Below are 7083 nucleotides of genomic sequence, written 5' to 3' on the forward strand. Positions count from 1 at the left end.
GCTTCTGTACCAGTGAATTGTAGCCGGGTCTAAGTTCAAGGCAGGCAGAGAATTATCTTGATTTATTAGCACACTCCCTGGCCATGCCACTCGCTCGGCTGTGCCTTTGTGGGCTTCTGCCCTGTTGCTGTCGGAACGTAATTTTTACTGTTCCCCTGTGACTAGTACACAGCATCATTTTCAGCCGCTAGAAAAATGGGCTGCTTCTGCACCTGTAATTTTTCTTCTTTTGCCGCTGAAGGTATATAATATATCTCTAAAGTGCGTAATAAGTTTCTGAAAAACGTGTTTTTAAAAGAAATTGATTCCTGTGGTTTATAAGCCCTTGCAAGGCCACATAAGGAAATGCACCAGATTGCAAAGGTATGCATGCTTGACATGGCAGCCATTTTCCCCTTCCACTGAGGAAATTCTGACTTCTGGTCCACAGTGTAATTTCAGACATTTTTCTATACAGTACTTGCTTCTCATAATGAACTCTGATCAAATAAAAATGTTGTTTATATTGAGACTTTACAAGTCCTGATTACATATAAAATAGAGGAGAATCCCTCATAATGACATTTAATTGTGAGAAAGAAAAGATTCCAGTAGAAGAGCATTCAGCTGTGCTTGCTCCGAATTCCTCTGCATAATGCCGTTTATAGATCGTTCAATTATGACATTATTATGAGCCACATAAGTGTAACTCACTGACTCCCCATATTTTTAGACCTATGGAAGATAAACTCGGGGACAATTTTCATTCTTCTGACTGAGTTATTCATAAACACACACACACACAGTTTTTAAGAGGATCAACTGCCCCAATTGGCTAATGAATTCTGATGCTTCACCCATAATCTTAGGGGAAGTCACATTTCTGAGGAAACTTGGAGCTCATCTAGGCTAAATCTCCTCCTCTTTGCAACTTCAGGGATTCCAAATGAATGTTATTAATAAGCCAGTAAATGGCAGGGGGTGGAGCTCTGAGCCAGTTTACTCTTAGGAATCCTCCAAGATTATTTTTCTGTTTTTAGCAAAGCTTGACAGATATGATGGGTAAACTCTCAGGCAATAAGGGGGAAGAAGTGTTACGGCAAACCTCAATGATCATACATCTTCCATAAATGGAGCCCACAGTCTCAGATACCTGCCTCTAGAATATCAAGCCTTCAATAACATCAGACTTCCAACAGTAGTGGAAATGTAGATCCATCACTTTCCAAGCAGACATTCATGCCCACCATCTATTTACCAAGGAGTGTGTGTGTGTGTGTGTGTGTGTGTGTGTGTGTGTGTGTGTGTGTGTTTTAACATGCCCTTTCTAGGGAACATTAGCCAGTGGAACTGGGAACTATCTTTCAAGGCACAATCAATGAAGCTGTATGAGGCTGGCCACGCCCACAGTTTTGGCAGCAAGAAAGGGTGGCAGAGCTTGACAGTCATCATTTGCAGCCAAATGTATTAGCAGAACATGTCTGTAATGACAGGAGCAGAACAGCCAATGCTTTCTGCGTCTCGTGTGACAAACATTCATTGCACACTTAGTGTATGTCAAACGCTATGATGGGTTTGTAGAACACAGATGAAAGAACAGACCCCCTTCCCTTGAAAACACTCAATTGTGAATGACTAATGACTACATGTATGGATGGATATACATCTGGGGTCTGGATGACGCTCACTGAATTAGAGAGAATAAACCTAAGGGTCAGGAGGTTTTCATCTCGTCTCCTTAGAATAGTGTGGCCTTAGGGAAATCACTTGATTTGTGCACTTTCCTTTATACTTTAAAATAAAGATCAAAATCTTTACCCCTCAAGACGGTATTAGAAATTAATTAGGTAGCATTTGTGCAGTTACTGTAAGGAATTATTATTGTTGTTATTGTTATTATGATTATTGATGACTAGAAATTGTCATATAGTTCTAGACACCATATCCTGCCCAGCAGAAGCCCTCTTGGTTGAGCAAGCCCTGTGACTAAGCATTGGCCTGGGTCATCACTGAGCATGGAGTATGCTTTCCTAATTTGCACAAAAGCATCAACTGGGCCAGCAACAGTGTGTGCAAATGTGCAAAGTATGTCAAAACTGTTCTTGGAAGCACTCCATCACTGAGCATTACCATAAGCTTTGAGTGCCTGAGCTCTGGTTGCTTCTCTGTGCTCTGCATTGGCCTTTGACATCATGCTATCATATCTTGGGAAAATGCATATTTGTTAAATGACATGAGTATTTTGTATTTCTCATATAAGCATAGCCTTATTTTTTATTTTTTTTATTTATTTATTTTAGTTCCCGGGGTATAAGTGTACATGGCCTGGGGAAGTTTTCCATTAAGACAAATGTAGTTTGTTCAGTGAGTGTGTTAGATTACATCACTGAGAGTAAAGTAACTCAATGTGGCCTCAACATAGGAGTCAATCAACTATGTATCAATATCTCTCATGTGTCCCACTGATCTAAAGTAGAGAACAACCTAAACTGTACACAACTCTAGTCCTGTCTGTCCTACTATCTTTCTACCATGGAGAAACCGGTGCTGTGTTTTAGCTTTGTTTACCTATTTTTCTCTCTATGTCCCAAATTACAAGACCTTTGGCCAGTCATGAAGCTGCCTTCTCCTTTCTTAAATGGAGGTACTGACTCCCTACACCATTCAAGAAACCAAGGCAAAAAAATCTGACAAAGCTATGATGATCCTTTGACAGTTAAAAGTCCCCAAGAATGCTTACATCTAGTGACTCCTTCCTCCCAATCCCTGAGAGACAGCAAGAGCAAACATCATCATCATCTACTAGAGTGTGTAGCAATGGTAAAGCCAATCTGCCCATCTGACCTCCCCAGTCAATAGAAGAGAAGCAAATATTGCCTTGCCTGGTACCACCCACATGAGACAAGATCTTAACCTGGAGTGTGCCAAGAATAGAGGGAGATGACATAGTGGAAGAGAGAGGTAGAATGGAAGTCCGACTGTCCTTTTCACAGCAGGAACACCAACACTCAGCAGCAAGTCCAACACACAGTGACACTTCCTAAGAGTTGGGGACTTAGGCGATAGATCATCATCTAAAGTGGATCTCAAGGACCCGGCAGCTACTCAGTCTTCAGGACGCAAAAGTGGACATGATCATAAACTTGGGTGTTTTCCAAAGGAAATGATGGTGAATTTTCACCTATTTCTAGACCACCAAATGCAGGAGACTTTGGGGAACACCACACAGGTGCAAGGCTGTGTTCCTCTGTGAAAGCTTCCAACCAATGCAGGGCAGAAAAAAACTGAAGAGTTCCTGAGTTTCTCTCTCTCTCTCTCTCTCTCTCTCTCTCTCTCTCTCTCTCTCTCTCTCTCTCTCTCTCTCTCTCTCTCTCTCTGTACTATTTGTTAGCAGAGCACTTTTGAATAAACCCTGATTTTATATATCTTGAAATGAATGGCAATAATAAAGGATGGTTCTATTACCTCAGACCTCAGAAAATCTCCCATTTTTAAGCATGTTCAAGACAGTCAACAGTAGTGTGGCTCACGGCTGACATTTGTGTTGAAAGACAAGAACTTATTGTCTCCACCATGTAAATCATAGAGCATTGTGTGGCTTCCTCTGTATGTGTTACAAACAAAATTAACACTTCTCTCTGAAACTTATTGAGTTCTCTCTAAAACACTTGGATTAATCTAGTATCTATTTGTCTCCTTGTTATGATAATCATAACAACTGGTAAAATATTTACCAATAAAACTTGAATCCAGATACACTAAAAACTTCACTGAGAAAATTGACAAACCAGTTGAAATTAAGCAGAAGTTATATGCTAAAAGGCTTTCAACATATGGATAGTATTAAAGACTAGATTGGCAAGACTGGATTCATAGACAAAAAAAATCAACAGGGAGAAAGAATCAACAGTGACAGAACCACCATATTAGCCCTTGTTCATTCTGTGTGCATTCTGTGAACCTTTTTATAAATACTGCATGTGTTCTACCTGTAGAGCTTTATGTGTATGGTGGGAGGGGAGAGAGGGAAAAGAGGGGGAAGCATGTGTTATTCATGCTGGTACATAAGTGTATTAATTGAATAATTACTTATTGATTAGACAACTAAAGACTTCTAAAGCCATGGACACAAATAGTCGGCTTCCTCCACCCTGTACTTAGGAAAACTGTTCCCTATGAGGAAAATTATATTAACAGTAATAAAAATAATTAACATCATTCTAAAAGGTGACACCACAGTTGTATCTTCACATAGCATTACGGTCATATCCTTACTATGGTCAATTTTCTTAAAACTAATTTGTGTGTAATTTTGTTTTTCCAGCTTGGCAAATGACATGGTTTAGGCAAAGTTCATTGACGTCATCCCAGGATAAAAATATGATAGTAAGATATGATAATGACAACTGAATAACAAAAAAAAAATTCACTTCATGAAATAACCTTTTAAACTTACAATCATAGGCTGGCTGACAATTTTCAAGCAGGGAGAGGCATGGAGCTCCAAGGGATGTCTAGTCAGTGATGCCAGTACTCAGAGAAGCAACTGATAAAGCTCCTGCTAGGGAGGTGAAAACTCTCAAAAGTACTGCTCAGTCTCTGCCCTCCCTCAGGACAACCTTGGTGGCAAGTGATGGGCTAGTGTATCCTACCTGGCTTCTGTACTTTCCCCAATCCAGGTCCAGCAAGAGATTTTTACTGACAGGTACCAGATCCAAGGTGACCCTAAGTTCTCATTCTTCCATGATTACAGTGTGGCTTTTCCTTTGAAGAAACAAGAAAGGTAGGCTTGGTCTTTGCCCTACTACTGACACCACTAAGGCGCTGGGGTCTCCTATCCTTTGCACATGACCATCAGTCATAAGCACAAGAGGAACTTAATGTGAAAAAGTGTCCTGACAATGGTCCCTGAGAAGCTGTAGAGGATGGGTCCCACGACCACCTTTGGATTCCAAATTTCAAGGATATACAAGTTCCTATATTAAGCTAAAAGGTATCTACAGGTATCCTATCAATAACAAATAATCTCTAGTTTATTTGTAATAACCTTCTTAATCATCTCTAGGTTATTTATAACACCTAGCATACTCTTCATGCTAAGAATATGGTGGTTGTTATACTACATTGTTTATGGAATAATGACAAGGAAAATATCTGTACATGTTTAGTGAACCTACTTGTTAGGTTGGACTTCATAATTTGGCAAGCAGGAGACACTTTGAGCTGTATGTAGTCGTCACCACACATTCAGGACCATGGATATGGAAGGCTACTTTTATCCACCATGCTGGTTCATGCTGGGTAGGGTAAGTACTGAGAACCCTCCCAAGGGCAAAAAAGCCACCCAGGTGAGAGGATATTTTAAGGATGTCAAAGTTCATGCCTTGGCACATCCAGGCAACAAGTGGGCATCATCACTTACTTGGCTTCCTCCTCGCAGTGAGGGGCTACTACATGGAACTGGGAACTAAAACCCTTGCTCCACTAAAAGCTGATAGATGATAGATGACAGACAGACAGACAGACAGACAGACAGACAGACAGACAGACAGATGATAGACGAACAGATACTGACAGGCAGATAGATATAAATACACAAATAACTTCAGGCCTTAGACACCTGTTCTGAGTTTAGAAGATCTGCTCTGTACCCTTTAGTTATTCAACTGGAGACATGAAGTACACTGATACTTGAGAAATGCAGTCTAGCCAGAATGCCATTGGCTTCCTGGGTTTGGTCTACCACTTTTGCTGACATGACGGGTGTTGTTTAGCCTAAACCTTACGTGTGCACTTAACATATGCAGACTCTCCCTTTCCTTATGATCACTACCTAAATAACAGTAACAACTGTGTATTTATTAGGCGTTCTAAATAATCTAGAGATGATAAGATTATTTCATAAAAACAAGCCATTTAATGATCTGTAGACATAGAACAGGAAAGGACATGAAAATACTGGCATCTCCAGGTAGAAGTATGGGTATGGAACATGCGTGTGTGTATGCATGTATATGTCTGTATCTATGTGCTCATATCTATACATGTATGTGTGTATGCATGTATTTATGCATGTGTATGTAAGTATATATGTGTACTCATATTATATTGCCACAATATATATTTGTGTATATATATACATGTATATAGAGAGTTGCAAGGACTACCTCCTAAAACACAAACAATAAAAAAACAAATCTTCCCATGTTATCATTTGATTGTTCACAAGAGAGAATTCATCAAATACTGACCTGGTGCTCCAGTAACCGATACAGCCTGCTCCTCTCAAGAGACTATTTTACATAAACAGAGTCAAAAAGTCAGAATAGAGCCAGGCAGTGGTGGCACACTCCTTTAATCCCAGCACTTGGGAGGAGGAGGCAGGTGGATTTCTGAGTTCGAGACCAGCCTGGTCTACAGAGTGAGTTCCAGGACAGCCAGGGCTACACAGAGAAACCCTGTCTCGAAAAACCAAAAAAAAAAAAAAAAAAAAAAAAGTCAGAATAGAATCTTCCTACATAGGGTCAAGTTTCCTTTCCTCATCAGAACCCAGAGGCCTTTGACTCCCAGAGCAATGCATACTTTCAGTGTAAAAGTCATTTTTCAAAAAACTGCCTGCCCCCTCCATTAAAGGACCTGTGCTGAGCCAGCACTGTGCACCAAAATTGTACCAGTTATCCAAGAATGTTCCAGCCCTTGTAGAGCAGAACATGTTGGCTAATTAATTCAATAAAAAATCCCCATGCCTAAGTGTCCCTACGAAGATTCGACCAAGGCATCCTGATTTCTTGTTGTGCAGTGTGAGCCATGAGTGATAAAAATGGCATTCGCACCACAGAACATGTGAGACTTCTGACTCTGTAGAGCCAAAGCCGTTGGCTAGCAAGGTAATTGAAAGCTGCAGTGTTTCTATGGCGGTGGACGCAGCCAGCACTACTGTGGACTGATTCCAGGAATACAGTGTGCAGGTGAGAGTTTGCAACCCTTCCTTCCATAAAGACTTACACAGGTCTCAGATATGCTGGAGAAGCTCAACCCCCTGAATACTGCTCCCAGACCACTCACTCGCGCGCGCATGCACACACACACACACACACACACACA

Source organism: Mastomys coucha, unplaced genomic scaffold (assembly GCF_008632895.1).
Source record: "Mastomys coucha isolate ucsf_1 unplaced genomic scaffold, UCSF_Mcou_1 pScaffold14, whole genome shotgun sequence".
Lineage (NCBI taxonomy): Eukaryota > Metazoa > Chordata > Mammalia > Rodentia > Muridae > Mastomys > Mastomys coucha.